General features: G+C 49.0%; 1 protein-coding gene across 4 annotated transcripts in view; it reads right to left on the bottom strand.

The window, feature by feature from the left end:
- Nucleotides 1-17,013, bottom strand: part of EXTL3 (exostosin like glycosyltransferase 3) — a 107,483-nt gene that overhangs the window by 23,026 nt on the left and 67,444 nt on the right. For all 4 annotated transcript variants that reach the window (XM_084284727.1, XM_084284726.1, XM_084284728.1 and 1 more), the window contains exon 4: nucleotides 1,987-2,111. The gene's annotated coding sequence lies outside the window, so the exon portion shown is untranslated. The remainder of the gene's footprint in view (nucleotides 1-1,986; nucleotides 2,112-17,013) is intronic.

Genomic DNA, 17,013 nt, shown 5'->3' on the forward strand with positions numbered 1-17,013 from the left:
TTAATGCTGCTCTCTGTACACCAACCTCCATTTGCTGGGGCTGCGAGAGGCTGGTGATGAATGTAAATCCCCAGCTCTGCTGCACGGGGCTGTCACTCAGGCACAGGGAGCCCTGGCAGGAACAGCACACTCGCATCGCGCCGCTGGGACCACTGCTCTGCAACAGCAGGATTTTTAGCACGCACCAGTATACAAAGCAGCCGGCTGACTGAAGGCAAGAAGAAGTTTTTAAGGTCTGTGTTATTTATTTTTTTTTAAGCTCTCTCCAGGAAATGAAGCTCGTGCTGTCACCGTCCGTGCGCACCGGTCGGTCCCTGCAATTTCAGCGCTGTCTCAAAGGGGCTGCGAAGATCCTGGAAGTGCTACCCGTTTTCTGCAAACAGCTGGCCAGGAGATGAGAGCCGCTCTGTTCACACTTCTCCTGAGGGAAATGCCAAAGCACATGCTCACTGGAATGGCAGCGAATCGGAAAACAGCTCGACTTCAAGGCACACACGGGAAAAACAGCTCTGCTGTTCTCTTCTTAGGGGGTGCCGTGGATTGCATGCAAGGCTCTGAGACACGACGGAAATAAGGGAACATAAATGTGAGCAAAAAGACAGAGGAGGGGTGTGCATGTGCTCCTTTCCGACTGGCCAGAGAAAGCTGCAGCCCCCCCAGGAAGCAAACACAGTCCCAAAGGTTATCAGTTTAGCCTGCATCTAAATCTTGCTCCTTTTTAGCAGCTCTGCCCATTTATGAGCCCCAAACAGCGACGAAGTGGCAAAGGGGACTCCCTGAAATGGCAAATGGCATCCCTGGAAAGCTAAATCCAGGCCGTCACCCCACACACGATCCTCTGCAGCTGTTCTGCCATCTAATCCTTCCAGTGGCTCCTCTGGTCCCTCTACTTCAGCTGACACAGAACAAACTTTATCCTCCTGACCTAAAAACGTGGGCTGTGAATTTAAAAAAAAATAATCCATATGCTCAGAAACCTGAAGCTGACAAATGAACTCTGCTGCTGGCTGGGAGAAGACCACACAGAAGACACTAGAGGAGGCTGGGGAGGGATTTGAAATGCAACATGCGTGGCTTGGGATCAGTTAAAAGTATTGACTGTCAGCATGAAATATGTGCTGGTGATAAAGAAAGCACTTTAGTAACGAAGGAGAGTCTGAAAAGAGTGTCTAAGACTTTATTCCTATCAAGTAGATAGAGCTGGAGGTCGTAACACACGGTTATTAGGACTTAAAATGAAAACCCAATCTGTGGTCTTACCAAGAGAGACTTCAGCATTTTATTTAAGCAGCCCCAGTGAAAAAGGCTGCTGATTTCCACACTTCCCCAAAATAAGTTCGGGAGGAGGAGGAGGAATGTATTAGTTTCTGGGCTCTGCAGCTGACCCATTCCTCCCCCTCCCAAGCACCGTTTTGTCCTTTAAACGATCGAGCCCCTCGCCGAGAAACTCCTGGTGACACAACGCAGCGTCGCTGCCTGCCAGACCTAATTACACGCACACAAAAAGAGGCGAGGAGGGCTCCTGGGAAATCAGAAAGTCGGTAATTACCCCAGCCTCTTCCCAAAACACCGAGCTGACCGACTTCTTTGGCACGCCTCGTTTGCACGCCGCGGCTCCTTCTCCCCGGGCACGGGGCTGCGGGATGGCATCGCTGTTGGTGCACGCTGTCACATCCTGCTTCAAACCCAGGGATGTTTTCCCAGCTTTCCTCACCTCCTCAGGGGGTGCCAGGGATGTTATGGGAATATTTGGGGCTCTCACGCTTTTTGAATTTCTAGTGGAAAGAGCCAGGCTGGTCTAAGGTGGGGGTGCCAGAATATTCAGTAACCAAAGTCCCTCTGCAAACACCTGAGCGCACTTACCTCTCCCTGCCTGCACCTCCTTTTGTCCATTTCCCTTTAAAATTAATGAAATATTGTCCCCTTTTCAGCATATTTGTGAATAGAGCCCGGAAACTGTTTGAGAGGATGAGGCACTGTACCCACCTCTGCCATGCAGGCTCCTTCCTGGTGATCTGCGAGGTCAGGGAGCGCGTGCTAGTGGTGTCCTTGCTTTCTCTGTCCAGCCTTGAAGAGACGGTTTCCACTGCCACGTTTCTTTGTCACCAGCACTAGAAAAGAAATCAAATAGAAATCACTTATTTTTGTTAAAGCAGGAAGTGTAAGCCCTTTATCTTTTTGCGAAACGAAGAACATGTTCCTCCCCCTTCTCTTTTTTTGACGACGAGGAACAGTGTTTCTGGTGAAAGGGAAAAGAAAAGCACACAAAACAAACCTTCAAACGGTAACTTTCTGCCTCCTAATTCCCTTAAAGAACAGGATTACCCCCCAAATCTCCAATCATTTTGGGAATGGGAGCCTTTAGAGGATTTTCCTGCGATTGAACAAGGAGAATAAATCTATTAGGTGTGTGTTTGAGAGGAGGTCTTTCCAGGCAGCAGATGGAGAGCTCACTCTGAAATGCTTCACGTGCCTCAGGAAGCAGCACGGGGGATTTGTACCACCCCGAGAGCTCGCAGGTACTGAGAAATTCTCCTAGGCGAAGATCAGCGCTGCTCCACACGCAACCAGAAAAAGGTCTTGTAAGCTGTAAATTCGGGGGATAAACTGCATCCTCTGCTTTATAAAGCTTTTATCCCAGCCAAGAAACATTTAGCAGGTGGAGCCAAACCCGCCTCCCGCCCACAGGGTGAAGCAGCCCTGGGCAAACACGCTCTGGGATAGCCCCTTGGTGTCCTCCCTCCTGCTAGGAAATCACCTGCACTGAAAAAATCCGAGGCTGACGGATATTAGGGGAAAGTATCGTGCATGTTGACACCATTCCTGTACTTTTTCCTTCTCTCCGGGCAGGCTTCGTCCTGCCCTGACGGCACAGGAGACCCCTCTTTGAAGTTATAGTGCCAGAAAATCCCCAAGAAGCATCAGCAGCTGATGGACCCCAGCAGGCAAAACCCCATAAAGAAAGAAATCTTTTCCCTGAGTGTTTCCAGGTACCCGCCTGCTTTGCCCTCTCCATCTGCCTTCTGCCTGTGGTTTCCCTCTCCAGCACCTTCCTGCTTTCTGCATAATGCATTGTGAGATCTCCTTTACATCCAGGCCTTTTAGTTTCCCAATTTATTATTCAGCGCTGTTTTCTGGCAATAAAGCTGGGTATTGTTTTATTTATTCGTCCAGAAGCACGAAGAAACGCACAGCTTACAAGCGAATCCTTTTACATCCCGAATTCTGGACAAAAACAACCTGGACATGAAGTTCCTCACCCCCCAAATCTCCGAGCAAGCAAGGGATCGTGGAGCTTTACAAGGAATTGGTAAACACGAACAGCCTCTGATGTTGTACCGCTCACCCTGTCTCCGTTTATAAAGCGCTGGGAGATTTTTTGGTACTCGGGAAGCAAAACGAGGAGCAGGTGCCTTGCTCCATCGTGTGTGGTCAATCCCTTGTTCCCCACTGAAAGGGAGAAATGAGGTGTGGGAGGCGGGGAGGACTGTTTTTGAGTATCTTGAAGCAATTAATGAACAGGAACTGTCTGGAGGTAAAAGCACGGAGAGGAGCTTTCCACCGAGAGCAGCATGCAGAGGTCAGCTCCAGGCAGCAAAGAGCTGCTGGGAGACAGCTCAAGCGCTTGGTATTTCTTGTGGTGTCCAGCTCTAGATAGCTAGGGCACCTTGTTTTTCCCAGGGTGAAAACACAAACCTCTCTCAGCTCCCTAAAAGAGCACCCTCACCGCCTCCTTGCCAGCAAAGAACCACGCGGCACAATTCAGGCTCCTCATCTCTGATCTTTGGGTCTTAATTAAGCAAAATTGGACAATTTCTTTGTCCTGATGAACTTCTAAGGAGATGTTAGCATTGCCTGAACAGCACAGAAACGTACACAACGTTTAATATTATCTCACGCAGGGGAAACATCCTGTCCCCAAGGGGTTTCTGGAAAGGCTGCCCAGTTCCCAGACGCAGGGAAGAAGCCAGTTCTGGAGACAGCATCCCTGCCGAGGGGTCTCTAAAGAGCACCGAAATGGACAGGCAGCCTCTTGTGGACTTCAGCAGGCCCTTCCCTCCTTGTAGCAGCTCCTTGAACCTCCCCTCACCTCCCTGTTTTTGTCTGTGCTGCTGGGTGCATCCCACGGCAGCTTTTCTCCTCCCCTCTGGAAAGGCTGCGATGGGCTCATCAGCACTGACAGCCTCCTAGCACTTTTTGGGCACCATCAGCGGGTAAAGCGGAGGCTGCTCGGCCTCAGACAGCCCAAAAGATCACGCCAAATAACTAAATTACCTGCCGGAACCTAATCACCCACATTTATATGGATAGGGCGGATTCCTGCCCGACACAGTTCGGCACAAAGTGAACTCCAAAGTCAGATGTGCAAACACAACCGCTGCCAGCACTCCGAGCACTTGGAGAAGGTTCAGAGAGGGTCCCCGAGGGGAAAAGCCCCTTTCTTGAGACCAGACACTCGGGAAGGGAAGGGAAGGGAAGGGAAGGGAAGGGAAGGGAAGGGAAGGGAAGGGAAGGGAAGGGTAGGGAAGGGAAGGGAAGGGAAGGGAAGGGAAGGGAAGGGAAGGGAAGGGAAGGGAAGGGAAGGGAAGGGAAGGAAATTACTGCCAGAACCTGGCTGGGTGACTGAAGCCTCAAGAGGCCAGCCCAGCAGACAGACCCTTGCAGTCCAGCGAAGGAAATCTGGGCAAGACGCTTGCATGGCAGAGGTTGGGATGTGCGGATGTGGAAGTGGCCAACCCCGGCAGTTAAAAACAAACAGGGAGAACAAACCGTGGTGCCGGCAGCTTGTGGGCGCGCGTAATGAAGTTATTAACCAGCAGAAGGGTGTCTGATAGAAGATAAGCACCAGCAGACTGCACGATAATTCGATTTCGACAAAGCAAGGCTGTGGCGTGGATTTGAAATGCCGGCTGATTTCACACACTCTGGGTGCTGAGTTGTCGGAGGTGTCCAGCTTCGCTCATGAGGCACCATAAAGAAACCCAAGCAGCCCCAAAATCCAGAAGACTGAGGGCGCCCCATTCCCAAAAGAGGCAGGATGGGAGCCCACAAACGCTGCTGTGGGCTCAGCACAGGGATTGCCGTCCTATGGGGTCGGCAAAAAGGCACGTGGAGAACACCGGGGACGTCGGCAGCAATAACAGGTTGTGAAGGGCAAACTCACGTTGTTCTGCTTAATGAAGGCTTAAGAGGGATGTCGGTGGAAGGAGGATCGAAGGAGCTTGGCCGTGGCTGGAGGCGAAGGAAGGAATTAACTTTTCACCTGCACAAGCGAGACTCAATCACGGAACAAGATTAGATGGGGTTCGGTAAGGCACAGGTCGTGAAAGTTAAGCTCAGGGTGAGATGGAGGCTGCCTAGAAATAAATTGTTAAATTAAATATAACCAACTCGCCACGTTTTTAATAACTGCAGATCTGTAGCAGGGATCAGGCGACCAAAGGAAGGCTGAGATCTGGAGCAGCGTCCTCCAGAAAGGCCATCTCCCTGTGGGCATTTCTTAATAGCTGAAACTTACAGGTTTGGGGGTTTGGGGACAAAAAATAGAACCCCTAATAGCAAAACTCCCTGGTTTTATAAAACATCAACGCAGCTTGCATATTGTTCCTTGTTATTTGGACTCTTCCAGTCAACCACCTCTGTGGATGCTTTGGGATCCTTCAAATAAAAGGCGATGCTGCAAACTCTTGGGGCTGGGAACTCGGGTTATTAGGAGCAGTTATTAGGAACTCGGGATATTAGGAGCAGTAAGACAGGGCTGGTTAACGGCTGCAAACTTAGTGAGCAGACGCAGCACTTCTTTTGACCTCAAAAATTTCTTTTTAGGATGAAAGAGAGGAGAGCTTAAAATAAAAGAGGCATAATGAAACGCTTCCCCCAATGGCTCTGCAGCATGAAGGCTGCTCCTCAGCATCCCAGAGCAGATGTGCTGCACTCAAAATGTCTTTGTCTATTAAAACTGTGTCAGCTTCAGAGCCTCCAAAACTCCCTGTGGCATAAACAGAATTTCTAATGAACAGCTGCAGGATGCAGGAGTAGCCGCACAAAATGCAGCTGCCGAGATCACTTTTCTTTGCCACCTTTCCTCCGCTGCCTGCATCCCACCTTCCCCATTTGGGGCTCTCCTGCCTTCCCCTCCCCACACCTCCACCTCCTCACCGTGGCAAAAGCTTCAGCCTCTGAGGTGCTTTGCTGCTGTCGTGCCTGCTCGCACCACCAAAAAAAATGCAAAAGGGAGAAATAAAGGGGAAAACTTTATCCTGTGCTTCCAACAGGAGCAATCCTAAGGGAAGGATTTAGGCTGGGTAAGTTGAAACCCACTAAGAGAGCTTTCAGCTTCAACGCTGCCTTGCAGGCCGAGGCATCAAAGCCTAACTCCTTGGGTGAGCTGTTTTAGTTTTTTTTGTTTTATATATTTTTTTAAAATCCTCTCCCTTTGAAACCCAAAACCCATCAAGAACAGAGCCTGGTCCGAAGGCACTTCCCAACTGCTCTCCCAGACCTAACAGTGTCCCGTTAGCTAGCTGGAGAAACAGCTGGACTGGTGATTCATTTAGTCTGGCACTTTTACCAAACCCTGATAAAAGGCAAAAAATACGATCTGCTCTCTCAGTGTACCCCCAAAAAGCACTGCAGGGAACACCAGCACAAATGAAGCCCCGATATTCACTGTCTGATGTCTTCAGGCTTTCACGGGGTTCTCCAAAACCCGGTAAAGAGCCTCACTTCTATTTCTAGGGCATTTGCATGGAGTTAATGCCTTGGTGAGCTGTATCCCTCTCATTCTGAGTGAAAACAGCTGATGGGTTCAAGTTATGTGTTCAAAAATGTGGCATGGACATCGTGGCTGATAGCTCTGCACTTTGGGGATTGCCCAAGTAATCCCAGCCACAGCAGAAGGTGAAGCGAATCCAAATGCTACCAGCGAGGGTACATCTGGGAAGGCTGAACTTGCTTTGGCTGGGATGCCCCAGGCTTAAAAACACTCCAGGCAGTGATCTGCAACGCGCAGCAGCTGCTTTTGCTGGGTAAGCGGGGCCAAGCATCCTCAGAGCATCCCCAAAATGGGCAGTGGGATGCTGCCAGCCAAGCTCTCGTAGAGGAAGCAATTGCTTCCAATATGAGATGCTGCCTCCCAGCCATCATCCCAAAGATTAGGCCACTTGTAACTCACACCACCTTCAGAAACCACTTGTAGAATAGCTGCTGAGAGGTCCTAATACACGAGGATAAATGTCTCTTCTGGCCATTTCCATCAGTCATTCTGGATAGGAGAGCAGGGCCAGCATCTCTCACGCTGTGCAGCCTCAATATTCCCTCCCTGGGAGCCACAAATAGCAGTTGATCTCAAAAATATAGCAAAGGACAGCACGGTTTCCTCCCTTTAATGCTTAACAGCTTAATATGTTGGCTAGCGTGCAAGTTAACTATTGTCATCCACTGGCCAAAAGCTGCTCATGTCCACAGCAAATACCTGATAACCAGCCAAGAAAAGGAGACGTTCCCGGCGCCTGGGAAAGCTGCCTGTGAGCAAACACTTTGAAGGGCTCAGCAACACAGCCCCCAACTTCACCGTGGCCGTGCCATGCAGACAGACACAGGGCATCAGCTTGGAACGAAGCCATTCAGACAGCCACAAAATTCACAACTCATGTTGACCACTGTGGAGAATCCCATAAAAATAACAAAAAAGCTCAAGGATGGTTGTAGTAGACCCAACTATAGGACTACTACAGGTCAAGCTATAGACCAAACTGTAGTACTACTATAGGTCTACTACAGACAAACTATAGTAGACCAAACTGATCTACCCACTTCATCCCCTTACTCCTGAGTGCCCATTTCCAGCTGCTTTGGTGCAAAATACTCAGATCTGAACCACAGAACAGCCTAGTCACAACCATTTTTCCCTTATCACTACAAAACAGAAGTTGTGTGAGCCCCTGAAGAACAAAGCCTCTCACCAATAATACATTTTTGGAGCAATCCATCATGTACATTCTCAGCTGTATGAAGTCTGAGCTGTTAAAAACAAAAAAAAAAAAAGGAAGAGGAACTGCCACCTTACCTGCTCTAAGAGGGGCAACATCCCACCACTTGCTCCTCTCTGAAGCAGGCAGGAAAATCTCTTCAATCCCTGCGACCACCAGCGCTGGCAGGGAAGTACAACGACAAGGCTCCTACTGCCAAGAGACAATTCCAGCATAAATCTGCTCCTCCGCTATTGTCTCGTCCTTCGTGATGGATATCCTGCTTCTCCAGCACACTGCTTTTGTGGACTGGCCCTCCCTCTCCTTTATCTGAAGTCCTCTGTAACATCTCCGCTGTGTTTCCATTCCAGTCATTTCCCAAATTTGGGCCGTTTCTTTTTTTTTTTTTTTTAATTGCTCTCAATATGTCACTCTATATTACTCAACAGCAGATTTATTTAAACGTGTCAATGCTGTTGCTTAGCAGATCTGGATGCATGTTACAGTTTAAGCCTGCTTTGGGATCACATGCTCTGCTTCCCGATGCTCCCAGCACGTCTGGACCATCCAAAAGACTGGGCAAAGAAAATGAAGTCCAGCTCTACAGGCAGTCCAGTGACCTGTCTAGGACGGTGTCATTAGCAATCCATGTTAAAAAACAAACAACGATGAAAAAACAACACATAAAAATACCCCAAATCACCAAAAAAATACCCCGGGAGACCTGGGATTTTGCCAAAAAGCCCACCCAATTTTCATCTCAGTCGGGAAGCGGCATCAGATGCTATTTGTCTTCCATTTTCTGCCTTGTCCCTATGAGCCTGAATAGGAGCCCATCAAGTAAATGATCATCAAAAGCTCTGAAAGGAGTCCTAATACAGCGCTAATATCAGCTTTCCCCAAGCAGCAAGCTAATTTTATGTAATGGCCTCTACAAATGCTGTATAAAAGCCCTGGAAAGCCCAGGTGAGAGCATGTTCTGACCTCTGAAATTAGACTCGGGTCTTTGCTGAGAGGAAAAAGATAACGTGCTGCCGAATCACACCCACAATGTTTTCTGCTCGGGCTTTCCAAGCTCTCCGACCAGGATCAGCGGTGGCACAGGCTTTGTCTCTGCCCCCCATTTCCCCTTTGAACGTTCATAGCTGAGAAACCGGAGCACCTCATGGCTCTGCACAGCACCCACAAGCACAAATTCATCTAGAGATAAGAGCTGGCCCAAAATGTTTATGAAAAAGCCTACATAAAGCTGAGGAAATGCCATCTTCCTGCAAGGCGCTGAAGCAAGTGAATTGCCTCAGAAGGCACCAAAAGCTGCAGCATGGCCGCTGACAGGACGTTTGTCCAGGCTTCAAGCAGGAGGCCTTCTCCACGGGCTTGTCTCTACCTCAGGCGACTTCCACGTCTTATCTGGGGAGAGTGGCTGGAAAGCTGTGCAGAAGGAAAGGATCTGGGGGTGTTGGTTGATACTCTCCTGAACATGAGGTGCCCAGGTGGCCAAGAAGGCCGATGGCATCCTGGCTTGTGTCAGGAATAGTGGGGCCAGCAGGGCCAGGGAGGTGATCGTCCCCCTGTGCTCTGCTCTGGTGAGGCCGCACCTCGAGTACTGGGTTCAGTACTCAAGGACTACAAGAAGGACACAAGAAGAAGGACATCAAGGCCCTGGAGTGTGCCCAGAGCAGGGCTATGGAGCTGGAGAAGGGCCTGGAGCACAAGTCCTGTGAGGAGCAGATGAGGGAGCTGGGGGTGTTTGGTCTGGAGAAGAGGAGGCTCAGGGCAGAGCTTATTGATCTCTGCAACTGCCTGAAAGGAAGGGGTGGGGAGCTGGGGTTGGCCTCTTCTCACAGGTAACCAGTGATAGGACCAGAGGGAATGGCCTCAAGTTGTGCCAGGGGAGGTTCAGGTTGGAAACGAGGAGACATTTCTGCTCAGAAAGAGCAGTCAGGTGTTGGGACGGGTTGCCCAGGGAGGTGGTGGAGTCACCGTCCCTGGGGGTGTTCAAGGAGAGGTTGGACGTGGTGCTTGGGGACAGGGTTTGGTGGTGACATTGGTGGTAGGGGATGGATGGACCAGGTGATCTTGGAGGGCTTTTCCAACCTTAATGATTCTGATTCTACGTTCACATCCTCAGGAAGTGACGCCACCAAGGGAGACGACCCAGCCGAAGACAAAACTTGCAGCAGGACCTGCTGGAATGGCTGCTGGGGGACTCCAAAACCAACCCAGGTCCCTTTGGGTGGTGCCTGATGTCCATTTGCTTACAGGCACGTAAAAAAAGCCCTCCCCATTCGGATCAATGAAGAGGGCTGTCAGGAGCGAAAGACCCTCATCACTCCACAAACACACACAAGACTAAGTAAGATAAAGTATTTCTGAAAGGCAGCGGAGGGAACAATCCCACGCTGGCCCTGAGAGAGCCAGCTGGATGGGCCTAATGATTCTTTTCCAGCAGCAGCTGTGATTGGGTTGATTTCCATTTTGCGTGATTAAAGAGAGAGACAGATAAAAGGGAGAACAAAAAGTCCAAGATTTCAAAAGGCGCTAAAAATAAAATGGTTTGCATTCACTTGGCACCCTACCTTGACAGCATTTTGTACGTTATAGCTAAGCAGTCATCAAAAACCCCAAAAGGAAGACGCAAACAATTTCCAGGCGGGGAAATCAAGGCATGGAAAGGTTAAAATACCCAGAATCATTGATAAAATCATCAGCAGTAGTGGGTTTAAGGGGCAGGCACTCCTGGCGCACCTTCCTGTATTCATGGCCAAGACCCCTCTCTATTTATTCTTCACGGAGCCAAGGTAATTGTTTCCATCACCCAGCAAGTGTAAATCGATGCAGAGGAGCCCAGCAGCTCCTCAGGAGGAGTTCCAGTCCATTGAGCTGATACCAGTTAACTGGTTTTGCAGAGCCTCTTTGCACCTCAGAAGGAAAACAGACTTTCTCAAAATTAGAAGGAACGAGTTTAGCGGCGGGATGCCCGAAATTAATCCCTTTATTTAAACGCTAACAACCTCAAGTGTCTCTAAGCAATTGTAAAGGCTTTCTTAGCGAAGGCAATGAAAGCCTGCGAGCGGCCAAGTCAAGAAGAAGCCAAGGTTATCAGTAAGTTTCCAAGCATTAACTTCGACAACAGAAGCTCACTCGAGAGCATCTGTAGGGCTGAAGAGGAGGGCAAGGCAGCCGGCGAGGGATGCCAGCACCAGCTTGAAGAGGGATGGATGGAGAGAATCCTCCTGGGAGCCCTTCCCATGGGCATGAAGGGCGAGAAGATGATCAAGAACAGCACAGGCTTACCGTGGGCACGTTGTGCCAACCTCCAGAGGTCCCTTCCAACAAGGCTTGTTCTATCTGTTAAAGAAATGCCGAAGAGAAGTCGCAGGTCATTGCTGGAGTTAGCCAAAATGGATAAAGCTCTCATGTATAATAAAAAAAACTCTTTGTAAGCTCTTCATTAAACTGGCAACCTGGAGACAGGGAAATCTCAGCATTTTCCTCTCCTCCACAGTTTGGAAGTTGAGAGAGGAATGTACCTGGTGAGTTAAACATAGATACCAATTTCATGTTAAAATTCAAGGTGCTTCAGATGTCGTAAGACTTGATGCCTGCAGGAGGTGATAACCATCCATGAGAGCAACACCGTGCGATTTGATGGGTTGGGTCAATGTCAAGAGACATTTTAAGAGACACTCCTTTCAGGATTCCTCTCTTCCCATCTCTCTGCTCAACCGCTACATAACCATTTCCCCAAATCTTCTCATGTATTCGACATATGGGGATGCACACAAGGTGTGCACAGCCTGGACTGGATTCCTTCTGGTTACTTCAGCAGGAGGAGAAAAAGAACGGGTCAGACACTTCCTTTGAATTCAAGGTGTCACTAAGTGACCAAAAAAAAAAAAAGGAAAGAAAAAGCTTTATCCCTCTGAAAACTCGGTACTGGTTCTTGAAAGGAAATCAAGGAATTCAGCTCTCTGGTTCTCACTGGAAAGCACAACGATTGAGTTTCTCCACAGCTGAAAGCTTTCTTCCGTTCCATTTCCCTTTCAGCTTGCTCTGACAGCTGTCTCACCGACATCCACGGCAGACAAAAATCTATAGTTCCTAGCACACCCATTTTGAAGGGGTTTCAAAGCACAGTTTTCATCCTTTTATGGTCTATTAAGTCAAAGGCTGGCTTCCTGATTTCACAGGTCTTGATCCAGCAGAAAAACAACGCCAGTCGCTGGTTTTACATCAGCAGCCTCCAGGGGCACAGCACACCAGGCTGGAAGTCCCAGGTGCTGGCTGCTCTTCCCTTAATTCTCTAAACCTCTGCAGCTCAATGGGAGCAGTCATTTAAGTGCTGGTAAACTTACTTTTCGTTGTATTTTTGTGAAACTGAAGGTTAGCAAATGATTTTGTAATTAACGCTGCCACATAATTCGCAGCTTGATGCATACCACAAGCCTACTCTGCTGAATGAGTAGGCTTCAGGCAAGGGCTGGGCTGCTAATTTGGGGGTGTAAGGTGCCCCACGGGTCACCACACCTTGCTGAGAGATTGCTCAGAGCAAAAAAAAATGTGTTTTACAGCCTCTGGAAGACCCAGCTACTCCACTGCAAGCACCCACACCCGTCTGCAAACCTTGGCCACGTTTAGCGAAGAGCTGGCTTCTGTGCATGCCTTGACCCTGGACAATCCTTCTTCCTCCTCCTTATTGAAGTCTGTGCCTTCCCTCACAACACCTGAGCAGCATCCCGTGGATATGCACAGTACGGTCACTTGAAATTGAGTTGTTACTGTAAAGGAGAAGGACCAGCCATGCCTCAGAAAGCAAACCATGCAGCAAAAAAGAAAAACTTTAAATGCTGCATTTCAGAATGCAGGAAAGTGAACAAAACTGCTGGAAAAGTTTCACCATTTTTTTCTTTTCCAGGTAGGAGTGGTACGGGGCTCCCCAACCTTTGTGATGGAAAATAGCAGCTGGAAAATACCCACTCCAGGTAAGCGGTGGCACTTCCAGCTCTCAGAAGGCAGAGACAGCAGCTTCCTTCACGCTATGCTGTCTAGAGACAAAAAGCTAGAACAAGCTGTTATCTTCTGAGCTTTGACAACACAGCAACCCAAATCTAATAACGCTTTAGCGAGAGGTAATCCAATAGTTTCGGCTGAGCAATTGTTTCAACAGTCGCAGCGTTCTGGTACGAAGGGAGGTGGAAAATCAATATTTCCTCAGTCCAACCCACGTAGATCTTAAGCAAATGGGGAACAAAATGCTTGTTTTTCCTTCGTTGTCCTGGCAAGCTCAGGGCCCTTCCACAGCGCCCCAGCCAAAGCAGGGCAGGAGCAGAGCTGTGCCAGCTGAGGCAACATCCCCTGGTCCTTATCAAGACAAGTTGGGCACCGTACCTGCAGGAGACCTCAGGAGAGGACATCGGTCACAGCTGGTAATTTGGGCACTGGAAGCAAAGAGCCTGCACGTGAGCTGGGTGTAAATAGTGAAGGACAAGGGATATTTTCAACAACAACAACAACAAAAAGTTCAAAAAAAGCAAAAATAAATAAATAAAGTCAACAGCCCAGTCACCTCTGATTTTTAAGGCTCTCCATCTTTTCATCCTAATTATATTCTGTTGGAAAACTCCCTTTAAAACCTCTGCTAATCCGGGATGCCGAGTGCCATCATTTCCTGGGGAAATGGTGATAAACAACTACTAAGGAGAAAAAAAAAAGGAAAAAAAGGAGGGGGACAGCCAAACAGACGTCTGTGTTCCTCCTCCTCTGGCCTTCAAAGGATCTTCTGCTCCCAAAACTGTTTTGGCCATATGATTTTTGGTAAGGTCACCAAATGTGCTGTACCAGTAAAGCCCTGGGGCTTTCCAACTGGTCCCAGTGCCCCTGCACCCCAGGGAGCAGGCTGTCAGCCCTGGCATTTCATCTGTGCCTGGCCTTGACAGCCCATGGCAGGGGAGGGATGTGAACTGTGATTTTACACTGGTTGATAAACATTAATAAGAAATAAATGCCCACGAAACACGTGGGATGGGTTATTACTGCAGCACGTATAAAGGAGACAGCGAAGCGTCAGGGAACTTCACTTCCCACCTTCGGAGGGGATAATACAGCCCAGCAGAGCGGAAAGAAATGCAAAACATCATTCATCAAAGCAGCAGCAGTAGGATTTTCTGTCGAAGGGAAGATTTCACAACAAGGACGCTCTCGGCACGGGTGGATTCCTGACAAAACAACGGAGCGACGTGAGCCATCTCTGATCATCTCCTCGCGTGGAGTGCCCAAAAGCTTTCGGGTGCTTTATAAAATCAGAGCTGCTTTATGTATAACAGCCGAAATGAAAAGGTGGGGAGGGAGAGCATCCCCCGTGATATCAGCCCTCTGGAAGCGGAGCTGATTGTGCTCAGCGTGAAGCACGCTGCTCCTCCCACCGAGCCTCAGGCACAGGAGAAATTCAACAATTTGCAGAACAGGGTCCCTGCTTTTGTTCCTCTCGTCCTCCCCCCCTATGACACAGGCACAGCCGAAAAGACTGACGCTAATGCCAATTAGGTGATTTGAAGCCGGGAGCCGAGCTCCTCTGAATGCAGCCGCACGAAGCAGCAGGATTCTGCTGGTGACATTTGGGCCACAAATGAAGTCCCCCAGCGCCATAAACAATCAGGTAAAGAAATCTGGGAAGAAATTACCCAGCACACCTCGTCTTCTCGGCCCCCATGAGATCCATCTGAAATGTGTTAATGCATCTGATTATGATCTAAATTATGTACAGAGGCTCCTGCCAAGTGCTCTGCGAAGTTTCTTTGTTGTTAAGTTGGAGGCTGGTGAAGAACGGTGCAGTAATCGCGTTTCAAATTCGATTTGGGGAAAAAAAAAACACAACATTCTCCTACTTCATCGCTGGCTCAGGATGAGGAGTTGTGGGAGAAGGTCGGTGTGTGGTTCTGCTCCGCTGAAGTAAGAGCAGGAGAAGTGGTGACAGGACTAAAGAGCCTGCATTACCTGGCTTGGGGTCGTAACTGGAGCCCACTGGATTTTCTGCACGCAGCCGTGCCAGAAAATGACTGCAGTTGCAGCTAGCTTTCTGCAGGGATTTCTCCTGAAAGGGGGCAGAAACACCGGGGTGTTCTCCAGGGCACACAAACCTGTGTTCCACGGACTAAAAAACCTTGAAATAGTTTCTGAAAATGGTAAGCTTGATAAGAATGGCTTGCAAAACATCATGCGGGGTTTTTCCCATGCGTAAGGGCTAGCTTAGCTGGTACCCACTGCCCAGCTCACTGCGATCCTTGGAGGCAGGCAGGAAAGCTGTTTTTCTTCCCACTGTGCCACACCATCACCGGTTATTTAAATAAAAAATAAAAAAAAATAATAATAATACACACCTCCCAAGGATATATTCAGTATATACAACTTGGGAAGAGCACGCAGATTTTTGTAAGGCAAGGCTGACAACCCCACTTGCAGTTCGAGCTGCAGACCGCCCCAACCTGTGTTTTATCTTCTGCTGGCATCTGACCAAGCCTTCACGGCACCGACCAGCAGCTGCTTTCCACTGCAGTGCTGCTTTCCCCCGTTAGAAGCAGAGCCAAGGTCACCTTGCTCAGGGAAAAGCAGGTTTTCCAAGGAGGGTCCCATATATTAAAGGTCTTCTGGCTATTACCTCTGCCCTTGCAAACACAGTTGTAGCAACGACTGCATAAATACAGCCTAAGAAGGGTCCTAAGGGAGACAACTAGCATATAATACTCACTTATTTTATAATAACACGCTTATTTTGCACTGTACTTACATCTATATATGACAGAGAGCTGTCTGCATCTCCGAGTGCACTGCCTGTCATCAATATGGGGCTTCACAGTCCGTATTCACTGCTAATGCCCAGCATATCAGGCATTTTAAGGTGAAAACCCATCCCTCTGCTATGTCAAGATGGCTATTTGATATGAACAACTGCTGCTCAGAGCTAATACTGCTCCACGGGATGATGTTAGCATTAGAAAGCCACACTTTAGCTTGCACTGCATGCCACACGTGCTAGAGCTTGCATCCGAGCAGCTTAGCTTCCACCTCGAAAGGCTCACAGCGGGCAGAAAGAAACAAAAAATGCAGATGTGAGGTCTAAATGTTCCCCTGAGATGTCCTTTTTGCGTTTCTTCCTAAAAAAACGTGTCGGTGATGGTGAGCTGTGCTCCTGCCTGCAGTGAAATTCAGTGCAAGGACCAAAGCTGGCAGCGAGCACGTGCAAAACCCGGCCCGAGCCGAGTTCTCAGACCTCGTTATCGGCAGATCTGCAGGAAATTCGGGATCAGAAGTACCACTGCCGTGTAGGGCTTTAAACACCAAAGCTGCTTTAATGTAGGCTCAGCTCAGGGGCTGGATCTCAGCCAGCCAAGTGCACTGCCTGGGAAGGAAGTATTTATCCCGGCCAAACACTTCCTAAACAATGTGCTAGGTCCTTGAAAATAAAGCCGACGCGAACCAACCGGATTTTAACCCGAAATTCTGTATGTTGGCTTTCCCTCCTGCTGCAGGTAGGGCTGCTTCCCTTACGCAGCACGCTTATTTTCTCTCCCCTCTTTTTTTTTAAAAAAGAAGAAAAGATTTTTCTCTTTCAGCTTAACTTTGAGGCAAGATGGGAGACCAGAGCCTGGCCTCAAAGAAGTGAGAGCTTTTGAACTGCAAGTCAGCAGGCTCTCACGGGAGCTGAGCTCGAGGGCTGCTCTGGAATAAATCAAAAAGGATTTACTCTTTCACTCCAACAAGGCAGAACCTCCTCTCCCGCCCCAGATGTACGCAGACGGGCAGCTGGGGGAAGGCAGAGAGCTAAAACACAGCGAACGAAACAAGAAGGGAACTTAACAACAAAAAGGGAACTGAAACGAGCACCATTATGGCTCGATTGCCACAGCTAAGCACCATCCTGCAGGGCTGCATTTCCTGGAGGAAACCAGCAGCGAAATCTCTGCTGGAAGCAGCTCAAGCCAAGCACACCCAGAGCAGATGCTCCGAGCACGACACACAAGGACACACGGAGCTCCTGGAGGAA

The sequence above is a fragment of the Netta rufina genome (assembly GCF_964035555.1).
Source record: "Netta rufina genome assembly, chromosome: 3".
Lineage (NCBI taxonomy): Eukaryota > Metazoa > Chordata > Aves > Anseriformes > Anatidae > Netta > Netta rufina.